The 17,655-nt window shown below is 40.1% G+C and overlaps 1 protein-coding gene across 8 annotated transcripts in view; it reads right to left on the reverse strand.

Annotated features, from left to right (window-relative positions):
- Window positions 1–17,655, reverse strand: part of TSPAN4 (tetraspanin 4) — a 415,376-nt gene that overhangs the window by 122,420 nt on the left and 275,301 nt on the right. The window lies entirely within an intron of this gene.

The following is a 17,655-nucleotide window of genomic DNA, read 5'->3' on the forward strand; positions in this document are numbered from 1 at the left end:
TCAAAATGATAGTTTCCTGTGAAAGGCCAGTATGCCATTTAGCCTTACATATTTAGAAAGGTATTCAGTAGCATCAGTAACAACTTTAACTGAACAAAATTTGCCCTGACAAGTTGATTTCTGACAGACAATGTCAGCAGCAACAAGCTGAAGCTGAGATGTTTTTAAAGGCTACCCTGCACAGGACAGGACTGTTCTAGGACCAAAGGAGAAACCCTTCAAATCCCAGAGACTTTGCCACACCAGGAGCATGCCTCTAGCTATGCCCTTTTGGAAAATTTCAGACTTTACAGTTCAGCCATTTCCCAGGAGCAGGCTATAGAAATTCATGCTTTTTTTTGCTCATGTTTAAAAACCAAAGAAAAATAATATTTTCTTTAAGAAGCTCTACACATACAGTGTGGAAGTGCGACTTGGCAAGGAAGAATAACAACACACAAGCCATCAGACGAGCTGGAGCCAAGTGCTCCTTAGCAAAGTTATTGAAGTTTGCTGGAGCTGACTTTGCTGAAAACTCCATTTCCCCTGAGCTGGCTGCAGCCAGAGCTGTGCGAGGGCAGCCAAGGTTTTCCTACAAAAATTCCTCTCTCAGCCTCAGCATCAAAAGCACATAAACAGCTTCTTGTTTCTCCTCAGGCTATGGCTGGGAGGGAAAAATAGCACAGGAAGGTGGTCAGAACAGGAAGCAGAGAAGTATCCAAATTTATGAAGATGACATGAGGAAACTTTTATACATGCTAAAAAAAGCTGAGGACCTCCAAAGCTTGGAATGAAATCTAAAATTTGAATCTCAGCATTTTAGAAATACCCTTCCTGTTAGTAAATAGCTTTCCAACATATTAAAAGATGTGTCTTATTCCTATTTCCATTAAAAACCCCAAGCTACTGATATTTCAGTTACTCCATTAACAAAATTGGTAGAAAATCAATGAATGTGAAGCATCTTCCTCAGTAAGACACAACAGGATTACCACTATTAGAGGATTCATCTATTAAATCTTTACCATAAGTCATTTAACACAGAAAATGTCAAGTTACTCCAGTTCTAGAGTTTCCTAATTTTAAAGCACTTTGCAGTTTTATTAAGATTCCTTTGGGGTTTTTTTGGCACATAAACAGAGACTGATGGTATTTATGCACAGTTTTATGACAGTATGAAAGCATCCTGTTTGCCTTTATTCTGAGACAGGCAATATTCACCAAAAATAAATTGTGTCATTCCAATCCAAAGGGTGGGAAATGAACCAGATAGTGAAGCAAACTAATCCAGAAAATTATGTGGCTCAGAGTTTTTACTCAAATATTTATAAAATGGGAAAACTGGCTACTCTGACTTATCTCCAGCTCATCTGCTGATGTCTGACACCCAAGTCTTTAAGCATGCCAGCCACAGGTACTCGAGCATTTACAGTTTTTACACCTAGAGCCAATGTGAAAGATGCAGCTGTTGAAAGCTTTAAGAGCAGAAGGTGTGAAACAATAACAATGTCACATCCTGGAATTGGTTTTTATGGATTACTTAAAAAAAAAATTAAAAAACCAATTCACTAACTTGTAGAGAGGCTTGAATTCCCCCCTACACCACAGTCAGTCTTAGGACAGTTCTTAGCAGTTCTAAGCACTGTTAAGGTTACACATGTGCTTATAAACACCTCCAATACACTGACAATTCAGCACTTGAATGTATCTCTACAGATACTAATATTTCATAATGTAGACATTGCTTATCTTGAAACAGAGAGGCTGAGTTAAATGCTCCTATATATTCTTTGTGCTCAAAGAAGCATGCTTTAACAAAGATCTCCCAAACAGAGCACATAATATTCAAAGGAATATAAATTATTCAAGTGGTTCAGTTACAAACATGCTTTTGAAAACACCTAGTGTGCCTAAGTTACACTCTTTTCTAGTCTCTGCACTCGTATATAAATACAGCTGACTTGATTTTCAAATGGAATCAACGTTAAAAACATCCCACCAAACCCTGTGGTTTTAAAGCAGGATTTGTTTTGTTTTGTTTTTACTGTATAAATATACCTACAGTTGACTACTGGCCAAGCTCCCAGTAAGAAATATTTCTTGCTGTTAAAGGACAGGAAAAGATTCTGCTTTTTGATGCCACCCAATGGACAATGTTAACCAGAAAAATGTGGAAACTGAAGCCATTAGGGTTTGAGCCAGGGAGCTTGAGATCACAGCTGGAACCATGAAGGCACCTGAGCTTAGGGAGGAAGGCAGTAAAGCAGCATGTCCACCGCCAGTCCCATCAGGCAGTTGGTTAAAAGAGTATGGACAAACACCACCATTCCTGCAAACAGCTCTCTATCCTGAAATCTGGGTATCTACAAGCACGGAAAATGCGCTGCGACTCTTTCTTCCCCTGCAGTGAAAGTGAGCTTACAGAGCAGTCAGACAGCAGTCCTCTGCCATGAACAGCGGCCATCAGAAAGGACAAGGATCGTCACTGTGTCCTCAAGAAGACCATAACTACTGTCCTGCACATACAGCACTTCTGGCAAAAACAAAACTACATTCCAGAAGTCAAATCAAACTGTACTTGGGTCAGTTTTACACTATGAGAGCAAACCTGCTCAGAGCAGAAGGATCCTTGAAATAATGAATGAGGAAACCTAGAGCTCTAAGACAAGCCTGGACAAAACTCACTGATCCTGCCTCTCCCGATCTTGCCCACCTTTTATACAACACTTTTATTAAGGCATGGCCCAGCAGTCCAGGTCAATTACAGGGAAAAGGCCAGGGCACAATATATCAACTGAACAACTTTCTACCTCATTAAAGGTGAAAATAAAAGGGATTTGAGCTACAGCAGCCTCTTGTGCACTTGCTGATGGGATTTGTGATTTGCTATTGATTGTCCAAGCGGAGGCGCTTAGTTCTCCTTACTTTACAGAAAGGATTTTGTCATTAAAATGAGTGACACAAAAAAATCCAACCCAAAAGACGTCATCACAGTTGAAGTTTTGGAAAATATGTAGTTACCTCATTTTAAAAGTCCTCCCTTATTGACTACTACTTTTACAGGAGTTTCCTTAGCAATTTTCATTGATACTTAAAAATTAGGCAGAGCACAAGGCCCAGAAGACTTCCAAGCTGGAAGATACTCTAGCCCTTCAAAGACAACTAAACCTACTAAATTTCTAAAATTAGTGTTCTAGTATCTTAATCCCTGACCTGCCTCAGTTAGGGATAATGGATATGAAATTTAACCCCTCTGACTTAATTACTTAAGTTAGAGCCCATATGCTGAAATGAACAAATATGAAGGGGGAAACATGCATGCTAGAAACAATCAGAGGTAATCCTAAGGCAGATATAGGCAAGTAAGTCAGAATTTGAGAGAAAAGCAGGAAGAGCTGAAAACTTCTTTCCCTGGCCAGAAGCACTGGGCCTTAGAGATCTTCCTCTCTGGCTGTGGTGCACAATGGCCCTAACAAAGTTTCCTGTGAAAAACAGAGATAGCTTTATTATTTTCACAGTGTCAGTTTCCATAAACTGAAGCTAATTTTTTAGAGCAGTCTCCTTCAATTCAGGACCTGCATATTCCTTAAGTGAGGATAACAGCAGAACACAGCATGGCACCATCCGTCCTGTATTGCATCTCAACCCAGCAGCAAGCTGCTGGTCCAAACCAGTAACTGTGAACCCTTGAAAACCTCTACAAGCAAGACCTCTCTCTGCCCAAACATCCTGGAGCATTTTTCATTTGCATTTATTTTAAGCTTCCCGTTAATTAATTTAAAATAATACTTTTGCTCTGTTTGTATTCAATTAATTAGATTATGAAGTTTCTGGCACAAAACAGCATGCTGAAATAGGAGCTTAGTAACAGATAAAATACTGCTCTTTCAGGCATTGCTTTGTCACAGACCTAACAAATGAAGACAAATTCAAACAACATCTCAACTTTGGTTTTTAATGGCTAAGATGATTGCAGTCTTAAAAGAAACCACAGTATGAAAGGCGACCACTGAGCAGAAATATGCCTGGCTCAACAGGACCCAGCAGCTATTTTGGACAGAAACAGGAAGGTTCCTTGAAACCCTTGGCACTCTCAGAAACCCTGAACACATTTTTTTTGGCTTGGCTTCCTTTGTCACTATAGAGCTAATTGTAAAAAAGAGGTCAAATGATTTTTGTAGGATTTCAAATTCAGAGTAAAAGCTAGTGCATGTCATTAATCAACTAAATTGCCAGTGCCTCATTCTGCAAAGTAAATTACTTAAGTTATATCTCTTTTTCTGTAGGTCTGATTAAGGACAGAGAAGACAAATGAGTTTTCAGCATGAAAGAATTGAAAAATATATTCTTCATAATTCATGTGTGGCACTAGAAGGGTGGGTTGGACGCTTGGTTGCTTTTTAAAAGGTCATGTATTAAAGGGCGTGCACCAAATCTGCTCCCTTAAAAGCTATCCTACTTCTGAAGTTCAGTTTACAGCAAATGTAGCTCACACAATGCACAATTACCTGAATCTCTACAAATAAAACCACCAACCAAAATCCACAAAGGGGTATTAATTCACACCCTTTACGGTATAGTGTGAAGACAAAATATCTTCGCAACCAGCAGAGATTTCCAAGGTGGATGAAGAGAACCAAGTGTCCAAATGTTACGGATGTTCTGTAAGAGCTGCACACTTTGCATTTTCATGAGATTAGTTGACAAGGCTGGATCTAAAGCAACAGCCTCTGAGAAAGCCACATTGTCTCCCATGCAAGGCAGCTGAAATACAGGATGACTGAAGGGCTGAAATTTTCTCACTTATCTTTATAATATCTCTTAACCAGGGACATATTTTACTTTTGACCAGACATACCTAAGAGTAGACAATAGCAAATTTCAAACCTCCAAACATACTATTTTTAAATTTGATTTACTATTCTAAATTGGCTGCTGGAGGCTCCTCACTTTGAGTGATCCAGACTATGGATGAAAGCCAGTCAGCCTGATCATACTTTAATCAGCATTTACACATTTTCAGATCTAATATAGAATCACAGAACCCCCTCAACCTTCTCCCACTATGAAATCCAGAGGATACATGTACATAGCAACTTATTCAAATCTTTAACACAGGCCCACCATTGTGTAAAAAGATTATTCCTCTTCTTCCTCTGGAACTGGAAACACAAAATGTAAATCTGCTTGCTCAAACAGTTCAACAAAATAGACAAGAACTCAATTTGTACCCAAAGACTTAATGGGATTTGAAGAGTTTACCATACTCTCAAACAGAAAGAAGCTGGGGTAAAAAGAGACCCCTTTCCCCTCGTGTCAGAGCTCAATAAAGAGAGATCTCTGTGAGATCAACTGTCCCTCTCACCAGAGGCTGGATCTGGAGGAGTCTTTCCTGCCCCCTTAGAGTAATGGAATAACGCACTTTCCCCGGAACAGCTGAGGTCTCTGCAGCCTCAGCCAGGAGCACGTGCTCAGCAGTGGATGAGCTGTCACTACCCTGAGGAGCAGTGAAGTCAGCTGCTGACAGCAGAAGCAGAAGTTCAGGCATCATTTTCTTGAATCTTTCATGGCAGCCTGCTTGCTCCCTTCTCTCTATTCCTTTCTGCTACCTCTACTGCCTATTTGCTGCCTCCTCTCCCATATGGGGGAACTACATCTTTAAAATTACAGGGCACAGGCTCCCTGACCATTCCCCCCTCTTTGCTTTCATATCTGTCCCATTTCTGGATCAGGCAAACTGTCTTGTTTCAGCAGAAAATTAACTTTATCAACAGCATCTAACAGAAGAGGATAAAGCCACTGATGGGAATTTTACTTGCCATCTACACTTGTGTAATGTTGGAGAGAATAACTAAGGCCATAAATATATGACCCTTATTGTTTCTGATGGGTCTTACAGTGAGCAAAAGGAAGCACATCCTAAGTAAAAAGCAATTTCATAGGCTGAGATATTGTAAAATGAGTCTTAATATATATCAGCTTGCAAGCCTGTTTAGGTAGAAATAAACTCCTATATGTACATACTCTACAAGCCCACATTTGCAGCCTGATTTGACACTATCTGCACATCTCCAGGCAATAACACCATAAAAATAAGTAATTACAGTAATAATACAGAGGTTTTTGGAACAGCAGGAAAGAAATAAGATGAGATAGATGTGCAGGAAAAATGCTAGAAAGTTCTACAGTGAAGACTGAGCCACCTGCTGACTGCATAAAGGAGAAACCTCTTAAGAGGCTCCATAAGCAAGGTAAAAACCATCAGCAATAAGAGAAAAGGAAGAAAGGACTGAAAAAGAGAGAGAATTGGAGGGAGGGACAGAGGGATACCACATTCACAGGTTTTAAATGGAGTTAATGCCACCCTTAGCTGGTTTACAGAGGCAGATAGACCTGAGCCTTGGTGTCCTCTCACAACAGAGTGCTTCAAGGTGCCCAGAAATATCTGTCAGGTACCAGACATGAGACAGATTTTATGGAGCCTTGAAGGGAGGTGGAGAGGCCAGGAGGAAATGAGGTGCTAATGCTGATCATAACAAAAACTGCTGGAGCCAGCCATAATGGGAGAGTGGGAGCGTGTCTGAAGTGAAAATGAAGGTGTTAAGGGATGCACCACTCTACATCAATGTCAGAGACCGCCTGGTGCCTCTGAGCAACTCAAAAATAGACACGTAGCACAACTGCCCAGGCACAGTTCCTTGTGGTTTTGGCAGCTGTCTGCACCCTCTCAAAAATTAAAAAGCAAAAGCTTTCATATTAATGAAACACTTGAGCAGCAAGGTTGTGGGAAATACAGCCAAAAGACAGACACACTTTGTAATAAAGGCATTCTTTCATTTACCAACTTGGTTTCCTATTTTCACTTAATATGAATAAATTGGATGGCACAAAGTTAATGAAAAGCCAGGAGCTGGGGTTAACACAGCACTTCCCAAGCCTCAAGTGACCCAGCCTTCATCAGCAATACAGAACCAAGATGAACACTCTCTCCTCTCCCACCACTTGTTTTTAAGTGCCCCATCATCTGTATTTACACATAGGTCCACAGCCATTCCCCTTTGGACAGGGGGGCAAGGAGAGATTAAAGAGACACAATAACACTCTTAAAACATTCTGATTAAGTAGAATGGCTCTATAAAAGCTTGGGCAGTGATTACTCTTCACTGGCTAACTTCTGTTTCTGTCTAGACTAGGCTATCATTTTTATTATCCTGAACTGAGATTTTTGCCCCTGATTAAGGGGGCAAAATCTCACTTATATCCTGTCTGCCAGGCCATAGAGGACCTGACCTGGCAGATCTGCACCAGAATTGCCAGCAGCCAGTTCTTTCTTTTCTCAGATGGTGCAGTGAACTGGGACAGTACCCATAGCTTCTTGCAAGGGATTATGTGTGGTGTCCCAAAGAGACTATTTTGTCTCATTAGCACATTTTTAGGCTTGGGAGGAGAGAACGGATAAACACACAGAGTTTATTCCTCACAGTCCTCTGCACTGTGAGGAATACATTTTTTCCAAGCATGCACACATGGTGCATCCTGTTACCTAACACACAGTCCTAAGGGTCACTGGCTCTTAGGCACTTGCTGAGTTCACTTGCCATTTGTTGCTCACCTATTCACCATGACACCCACCCACCTCACAATGGGACTAGATGCCATTAAGAAAGGATGCAACCTTACCAATGAGAAACCTTAAGTACAGCTGAAAGATTATTAGGAATCAGAGTCTTGAAGTTGCAGTGAAGCAACCAGCACCCTAAAGGCAAGTTTCTAAGAGCCCTTTTTCATTAAACACAGCACACCACTGGCACACCCCAAGCCCTTGAGATTTGGAAGAGTACTGAACTTCAGCAGCCCGGGCAGGAGCTGTGACCACTGAGCCCTTGGGGGAGGCACCACCAGCATTGGGTAGTGCTGGATTTCTCTGATGGGGGGGCTCACAGAACCCCTGCCAGATGCAGCTTGAAATGTGCAGAGACTATAGTTTTGCTAAGTGTACGCTATGAAGTAGGCTATTAAGTACAAAATATTTAATTAAGTATAAAAACATTGCCTTTGTGTCTGTATTTCCAATTTGTGTTTCATCATCACACCAGCTTTTTGTTCCATCCATAAACTGCCCTTATTTTAATAAACTGAGCCTCAAAATTTGCCCAGGTACTACACTAGCTGATTAATGACACTTGATGAGTGGTGGCATCCAGGATCTTAATAAAGTCTGGAAAATTATTACTTTGCTAATTTGAAGGTGAAGTGTTGTGTTCTCAATGTAAAAGTGCTGTTCTCTTATTGGAAGAGTCCCATACCTTCTCGGTGATTTCTCATGGGTAGTTCTTCTCAACACTGCTCCTTCTTCTTCAAAGCCCAGACAGCAACTGACTCTAGGTCCCAGTTCTCCCTGTCTTATAGGACTTTCTTCCCTATTGGTTACAGCTGTGAGTCAAGCCTGTTTCTGATCTTGGATAATTGGCCTGGCTGCAACTCTTTGGGGGTAAAGCTGCTTTTTACACATTTCTTATACTCTATTCCCACCACAGTGAAGAAATAGTTAAATAGGGCTTTTATTCAGAACATTTCCATGCATTTAGATTACTTTAATGCAATTGCCAGGCCCAGCCTTTGTAGTAACGAGAGTTACACTTGTTTATTGTGTCTGAATAAATTTGACACAAGAGTGCTCTCAGGCACTGCCGTAAGGTTTATGTATGCTTGGATGGTACAATCTGCATTTCTGTATTTTGAAATATTTAGGTTCATCAATAAAGCTAAAGGGCAGTGAATTAAAAATCAATACAAAGGCAGACTTCTTAAGGCAACACAGAGGGAGTTCATGGAATGCAAAATTGCTAGAATTTGTTAAAGACAAGTGCAGGGAATTAATTTTAAGAAGGACCCAGTGTTATCATTATGTAACTTCACATAAAATAGGTAGTAAAAAAAAAAATCACACTTTGGAGTATGAACTGACAGATACAAAGGTCATGAAGTAACTCCTCTGCCTTTTCAACCTTAAGTAAATTACTGCACAGCTGACTAGATAAATTACTGGAAGGAGCTGTGGGTCACCTTGAGCCAGCTCCATCACCGTTGCAGGCAGTGTGCTAATACGCCACAGGAGGCAATGAGCTAATTCAATATGGCAAAGCCTGCATTAACAGACTATTGTTTCCTATTATCATCCTAACATAAGGAAGCTTGCAAAGCATCCCTCATCCTTCCCAAAACATAGAGAGGGAAGTAGGTTTTTGTTTGTCTTGTGAGAGCAGTGACCTTGGACAACCTTCAGAAAAAGTTATGATGTACAAGTACAAGCATATCTGCCACATAATGGTGCTGGAAAGAAATTCCTCAGACTTACACTTTTAAAAGACAGAAAAAACTGAATGAGAAGGAAATCCTCTGCCAACACAGGCAGTGACAAACCCATTTCATTTCAAATTAAAGCATTTTTTAATCTCACCTGAAAACTGGTGTCAGCACAACACTCAAAGACAATTTGAAACAAAGAATACTGGACTGCAGGTAGTTAAGGGAAACCTCATCCCAATTACTTATGCCAGTTTGAAAAGCTGTAAGGATTATTTTATCCACCATCCCATCTCTGTCAGCCAGTGCCTTGTTTAAAGACAACTCATGGGCAAAACAAAAGAACTAAAAAAACAAACAAACAAAAAAACCAACAAACCAAAAAAACAAAACAAAACCAAAAAAAAAAAAAAAAGAAGTGAAAAAACTACAATAAGCTGCTTAACAAGGCTAACATGAGCTAGATAATAACCAGATACCTAACCAGATGGCAGCTGTTCTCTCCACACTTCTCCCTAACCAATCTCATGGGCACTCACTACTTTAAAACCTCGACCAGTGCAGGTTACCACTACCCTCACTGTCCCTGCACCCTGTTCCACAGGTATTTTAGATTTTGTCTTCCATGGTTTGACAGCTGTAAGCCGAACCAGTATTGAATCTTGTGACCTGTACATCTTGGAAGGCAATAGCAAAGTGCAGAAAAGCACTTACAGAATCTCTATGGCAAAATTTCATAGCATCTGACTGGTATATTTGTACAGTCATAAGCAGACAGAAGACATCTAGGTTTATTAATTCAGTCAGTGAATAAAACTTCAAGAAATATGAATTTTAGGAATACTAGAGCTTGCTAATCAAATATGAACTTTGCAAACCTAGTATTTACCACTGAAAACCATTAATCATTATTACTACTGCCATCAAAGGAAATTTTAGGTAAAATACTCCATTCAGAGTTCCTTACTCCAAAAGGTGTTTGTAGCTTTATTTTTAGTATGATCTAACAAAAAATCTTTCTTTGAATTTGCATTAAGGAATTACTAAACTGTATTTTCCTAACAGCATGTTGATTTTTGTGAATTGAAGTATGGGCCCATATTTTCTAACATAAACTGAATGGCTCAGAAGATTACATTTCCTATAATGCAATGTAGATCTTCCTCTGAGGGATCTGTATGATATATTATAGAAACTGCATAATTTTGAATAATCCCTGGAGAGGCAGTCCAGAAAAGCAGGCTAACCCAAAAGGGAGAATGGAAAACACATCATGTGTCTTAACTAGAATCCTCATCTTGTATGCAGCTGAAATATGAAACAGGCTCAAAATGAAATACTGCAGAGCCAAACAATAATAGAAATTAAGCATTTACAACCTGAAAAGTGTTGAAGTATTTAATTTTAATTAAAAAAAAATCAAATGGAGAATTTTGGAATTCCCACTATGTTAAAATGTCCTATTTCACATTTTAGTACCAACCTGGAACAAACTCAAATATTGAAATGCAGGCATTCCCACTGTGATGGAAACTTCAAATTTTGCCTAGCTATAATCACAGCTAATTCCCTTCTCTAATTTCAAAGGCAAAACTAAGTGGTGTGTAAGGACAGTAGTTTGCCCTTCTCCTATGATTTTTTTTCATTATAAAAGCCTCAGCTTTCTGCAATGTGAGTGCCTTCAGAGAAGCTTGGACAGCTGCTATTTAGATGCTCATCCAACTCCCAGTTTTGCAGTGTTTAGTCCTATGTTCTATAAAGCTCTCTATCCTCATGAAATCATGCCTCACCTTGAAATTGTTGTCCTGGGTGGCTTTGCAAATGATGTGGCATTTTAATCTCAACTTGGTTGGTACAGAAAAGGGAGGTGAAAAGGAGCAAAGATAACTGATGGCCTCAGAGTCCATTCCACAAATACCATCACAGGGGCACTCCAAGCCCATTCAGTTCCACGTTAATACGCTACCTGTACAACATATAGGCAAACTTTGCAAGCTGAGCAGATTTTGCCATTGTTTTGTGTATTTGGCAGAACACAAGGCAAGCTCAGGCTAATGAGTCAGACCTTGCATCTGCTACCCATCTCCTCTTTCCAAGAATTCCCTTGCTAACATCTATAAGAACTGCCAGAGCAAAAAGACAACAAGATCACCCCATCACGACTGCCACAACCACTAACCCAGCTTTCTGCCTCCATCTATCAGGTGTGTGTGCTTCAGTCATCCTTATTCCTGCATCCCTATCCCACCCACACCAGTGTCACCTGAGTCAGCCACTGTCGCACTCCCTTAGGTCAAACAGCTGTTTGTAATACTAACCTGTCTGAGAAAGCTCAGCTTGATCCCAGCTGTTAATCAGATTATGCCCTGAAGTATTTACTGTGCTACAGTTTGCACTTCTGTACGCGTTTGCATCATCGGGGGACAGTGCCATTAACAACCCGTCACACACTCAGCAGGTTAGGGAGCATTTTCCATCTGACTGAAGCTGTTTCCCCTTTGGGATGTTAATGGCTGTGTGGCAGGTTCCTCACTGCCTGTGTTTCTGCTGACAGGCTTTGCTCAGGAAGCACCTCAAGAACCAGTACTGCTCCTCTACCTCCATTTCCTCATGTATCACCACCTAGCTGTGCCACACTGACCAACGCTCCTTTTGAGAGGAAACATCTAGCATGAAATGGCATCACAGGGGCCATGAGAGGACTGGAGAAGCAACGAACAGAAACTGGAGGCAGTCAACTAGCAAGAGCCCTCAGTGGCTCTTACTCTCCCCTACCTTTTTGAAAAGCCAGGAAAAAGGCATGTAGAAGGCTGATAAACACAGGAGCCACTCACCCATGGGTTACCAGTTCAAACTAAATCCTGAGTCTAAAGCAGCAGCAAGTCTCTGTTAGCCCCTGAAGGTCATTTGGTAGTTTTTAAGTAACATGCTGTGTAAATAAATCATATGTAAGGAGCATTTACTTAATGCCTAATAAATGCCCATCCAAAAGCAGCACTAATGCAAGGACAGAGCACATGGGGAGCATCATACCATCATGGTCCAACTATTCTAAAGCCATCCCACCAGCAGAACAAGGGAAAAAAACAACCTCCCTCTGGAAGAGGCAGCATTACTACAGGGAGCTTCAAGGGCTGCTAAAATTTCCTTTTTCTTCTTTTTTACAAGTCAGATTTACCTCCTGTGTGACTACCTCCTCATAGAAATACTAGTTCTATTTTACAACACCCTTTCTCCTGCATAGGTTTATTCTAATGTATTTGTAGCCCCTGCTCCTCCCCAGTACATGGTCTTTTCTGACAAACATTTGGAAAAATGCATCTCCTGAAAACATCTGTGCTGTTGTGTAGCAGGCAGTAAGGGTAAACAACATGACAGCCACAAAGGGAGGCTTTCAGCGATGAGCACTTTTGATGCTGCAACAGCGACACTGATTGCTGACAGGTACCTGAGGCAACAGCTGAACACAAAAGCTATCTCCATACCTGGAGATCACAGAAAGGTCACAGCTCAGGGGTACAAATATACATATGTACCCACAGACAGGAATACCTGCCAAGCTTCATTCTCACTTGTTTCTCGAGTATGACATTTATCGAGCACAGCAAAGGTGGTTTGTGGTGCTCCCACTGTGGCAGGGGGCTGTGGCAGGGCCATCAGGGCCTCCTGCTGCCCTGTGCCCACCAAAACGCCTTGTATGCAGCTTTGTTCTGAAAGGCATCTACAGCATGTGGCAAGGAGTTATTTCAAAAGCTTCCCTCCATGTTTTGCACACAGATTGAGTGTGGCCTGTTTGGAGCTGGCAAGAAGCGCAGCAGCAGGACCAGAACTGAAGTTATTGGATTAGGGGCTCACCAATTCTCCTTACTGCCTTCAGCCAGGTCTGAACAAACTCATCTGCTTCTCTGAAAGCTGTATTACATTTGCAGGGCGACAGGACTCATCCAGTGCTTGCTGTGACCTCTCAAGGAGCCCACAGTGCTCCTCAGGCTCCTGCCAGGCGACCCCCACGAGGGCTTTGCCAGTCTCCACTGGGAGCCTCTGAAAAATAACATAATTTTACCTTGCCTTCATTTGAGGCAGACCCATTTCAAACAGCATTTTCTTCCCCAAACACTTAGTAAGAAGAAGTGTGTAATAATGAATTGCTGGTGATGCAGATTTTTTTGCATTCATACCTCTAATCAGGTTTCCAAACAGAGTGTTAAACCCCTGCTGGCAACAGCACGCCCCCTCAAAATCCTTTCACAGCCTTTCCTTTCTAACCTTTCCTCCCCTTTCTAACCATCAGGATTACACACAATATTTATGACCATAATTATCCTGTCTCTTAAGAGAGTAGCCATCTGTGAAAACCACAGTACACTGACCGAGTCTATATCTCAAATTAATAAGTCTCATAAATAAACCTGACTTAATTTACAATAGCTGCTTTCTCAGAAATACAAAACTTGCATTCCAGTTTATGACTCCTTGCTGGTTGTTTTAAACATTGGGGTGTTTTTTTCATACTAGTGCACATCTTTTATAGCTACTGCTGCTTTGTAAAGTAAAAAGAAAAAAAGGTAGAGAACAGGCTTGATCTCCCTCAATTCAGTAGTAATAACAGTTGAAAGAAAAGTAAAGTAACAGCAGTGAATATACAATTTCTTGGAAAATTACTCTTGCTGCCATTATGCTTTGAAAGACATTAAAAAAGGTCTTGGAGGCTTCACTATTATACATGCTACAATGTGCCACACAAGAGTAATTTCTAATATTGTCCATCTTGCAAAAAACTAGATGTTTTGTAAAAACTAGACATTAATATTATTTTGTGGTTAAAGAGAACTGGCCTGGGGACTCAGAAAATTAAAATTAGAGCTCAATACTTGATTGTCATGTATTTCCTGTGCTTTGTTGGATAGAGAATTTCTTCATTATTTATCTTCTACCTAATTCCTCTTTTATCCTTACTGAGCAGCCATATAGCTGCATACGTATGAATGCTAACCAAACTCGCTCTTTGCCTGCCTTCACCAAAGACCTCACCTACAAAATGAAAGTGCAGGGCAATGTGTTCTGGTCTCTGCCAAGGGCACGTTCCCAGTGCTGGCACACTCGGGTCAAAAGGCACAGGGGCAACTTCTTGGCCCTCCTGAGACCTCACATGGGACATAGCCTCTGCCTGGCACAACAGTGTTTCCACAGCAGCTCACAGATCAACACTGCTTTCATACAGGCCTGGGATTAATGTTCAGTATTTGGATCATCTCAGAAAGCAAGGATTTTCCAACATTAGTTACAATCAAGGAGACACTGGTGAAAAACACTGTTTGCAATACATCCATATGTTGAGCTGTATGTTGGATGTGACTTCAACACATTTGTGTGCAGATCTTGAGGCTTCCCACTGAAATGGGACTTTGCAAAAGAAGAGCAATAGGTATGTAGTGCAGAATCACCATGTGTCATCCAAACAGCAAATTTTTTCCACAACCATGCAATAACCTATTGATTACTAACAAAACCAGATTTATTTGCATTCTATTCAGTGTGTTACCTGCCAAGAATCTCTAAGAGAGAAGATTCTGGAGGTGTGTTATTGCATTTCATGTTTCCTCCTATTCGAAATAACTCTGCAGTGCAGCATTTTATCTCATTTAAACTAGTTAGCTTATGCCTGTGAGATTTTTTTTAGTTTTTTTTCCAGAACATTTAAATAGCTGTCTGCTATTCAGTCACAGCTCTGGGGCACTACATGCAAATCTTTCTTACTCTAATTGCACTTAAACTTGAAAATGCAGGGGTCTGCATGATGTTTTATTCACATTCCCATTGTGTTACTGCATCCAAACAACAACAGCTTCAAGGAAGTCCAGCAATATAGATTCAGATTCTCTCTTAGGTGCAGATTACATGGCTAGCAGAAAACAATATAACAGCAACAGAGTCATATGTAATAAAGTCACTCCAGTGAAAAGATGATGTATGGCTGGCATAGCACTATCTGTGTAAAACTACAAATTCCACTGTTTCTAATAATTTTTAAGACTTGCAGCTTATCAGAATTATCAACTGCAATTAGACTGTCAAAAACTCAGATTATTATCTGTTTCTCGTGCAGTTCTAACTCCTGGAACCATAGGGAACAGCAGAGTCTCTGCTAGCAGTAAAAATTACGCAGAGTTGATGGTTTCAAAGAACAGCTAAAAATACTTTAGACTTAACAAAATAAGAACAAAAGCATTCAGGTCTCTGTTTAAAGTCTCATTGTTTTCTAGCTAGAGACTGGAATGTTTGACTCCCCAAATAAGCTGAGTTTTTGCTCATCACCCTAAGTTAAAGAAATTGCAACATAAGCTTGTGATTAGCCTTGGCAAAATGTAAACTCCATCAAGTGGAGAAGAATGGAAGGATGTGAAATTCCACTTAACTGTATCTTCTTATTTCAACATGCACTGTAAGTTTTGGGCTGAGATGGGAATTTAAGAGAAAGGTTATTAAAGTTCACATGACTAGAAACATTACTTTTTTTCCTCCAGATGAGAATAGATTTTTTTCAAAATACAGTCTATATCCAGAACTCTAAATAAATTGCACTGTGCTGATCTAGTGAGTCTCAAAAATCATAACTGATCCATTAGGTTTATTACCTTAGACTAAGAGAAGAGCAGAAAGCAATGCAAGAGAGCAATTTTTATTGCATTTTTTTCAACAATATCTTTATGACTGCTAGTAATGCAGTCATTCCAAAACCTAAAGGGAGTTTAAACAAAATAATTATAACTAACTACTTAATAATAATAAAAAGGATTTAATATAAGAACTTCCATTTAAACCATGAAAGTTCCACCTAAAATTGAAAAAAAACAAAGATGAGAGCATTGCAATGTGCAACTCTTAGTCTTCTCACTTGCTTCCTTCCCCTTCAGACCATCTGCACTTTGCACGGAGATGCTGAAGTAGCAACTGAAACAGTTAGGAACATAATTATGTGCTTTGCCAGAGGCAGTAAACACTGGAATGTCATTAGCAGACATGACATTATCTGGGTGATGCAAAAATCAGGCACTGAATATAGTCCTGTTCTGTAAAGACAAAACCATATTTAAAAACATCTCTGCATGTTAAATTTGATGGAGATGAACAGTCCCACTGACTTCCCTGGTAGTTCTCAAAGGTAAACTTCACTGCCAGGGCTTTGCTAAATGCAAGACTGAGTTCAAATGGAGGCCGCCCAGTAGCCCAAAGACCTGATTCTGATCTCACATCAAGCTGTGTAACGTGAGCCATCTCTCTGAAGTTGGTGGGTACAAATCTCTTAATTAGTGAATTAAGCAGTAATACTCCCACTCAGTTTAGAGAGATCAAATGCCACTCAACCAACATTAAAAGAAGTAAGGGAGAACAGAAGCAGACTTGAAAAATACATGCTGTTAGTGAACGAAGTAGCAGACAGACTGGAAATAAGTTTTGAGGTTTCTCCCTAATTTCTCAAAGCAAAAAATATGAAAGATAAATCAGTCATGACTATAAGGTAAAAATTAAAAGAGAAAGGTTAGCCCACCTTTAAAATGATTTAGTATTTTCTTCTGGTAAGTTGGAAGGTAAGCATTTCTGAATAAATTACCCTTTTAAGTCTTGATTCATGCTTCAGTGCTTTTTCTTTGAACATATACTTAAGTTCTGTTGATAGGAAAACTTATTCACCTTCTAAAGTACTTTTCTAAATTGAGACCTAAATCAGCATCTTTAAAAGCTTTGTTCAAATCAATGGGAATCTTTTTATAGACCTTACTAAGAGCTCTATCAGCCACTAAGTCAAAGGAGAGCAAACCAAGTAGTGGAAAAATCCAGGATGCTTCTCCTGGAAGAATAAGCTCCAAAACCTCTGTACTTAGTAATAACTTTCTTTCATCCTCTAATATTAAATGACAGCACTAATAATATGCAATATCAAGTTATTAAGCATCCAGTCCCGAGCCATCCAATTAGTCTGCTGCAATGTAATTAAAACAAAACCAACATTAACTCAAAAGTGAAATTCACTTCAGTTGAGATGAGCACAGCAAAGAATAAAAGTCCATTAGAACCAGATGAAATTCATATCCAGATTGGTGTAAACTCTGGGTAATTAGCTTGCAACAGCTTAGCATTATCCAAGGAGGGTATGGATAATTGGGTTCAACATCCCTGAAGATCTGCTATGTTTCTTGAGACAATAAACCATTTGTACTTTGAAGCTGCTTCCCGTTTTCCCCATCAGCCTTGTCTGACAAGGGCTATTGATCTGATAATTTACTTGTCAAAACTTGTTAGTCAAGGCAGGACAAAAGCAACAAGGCATGTGGGTAATCCACGAGATGAATTTGTCCTAATGACTTTCAG

Source organism: Motacilla alba, chromosome 5 (assembly GCF_015832195.1).
Source record: "Motacilla alba alba isolate MOTALB_02 chromosome 5, Motacilla_alba_V1.0_pri, whole genome shotgun sequence".
Taxonomy (NCBI): Eukaryota; Metazoa; Chordata; class Aves; order Passeriformes; family Motacillidae; genus Motacilla; species Motacilla alba.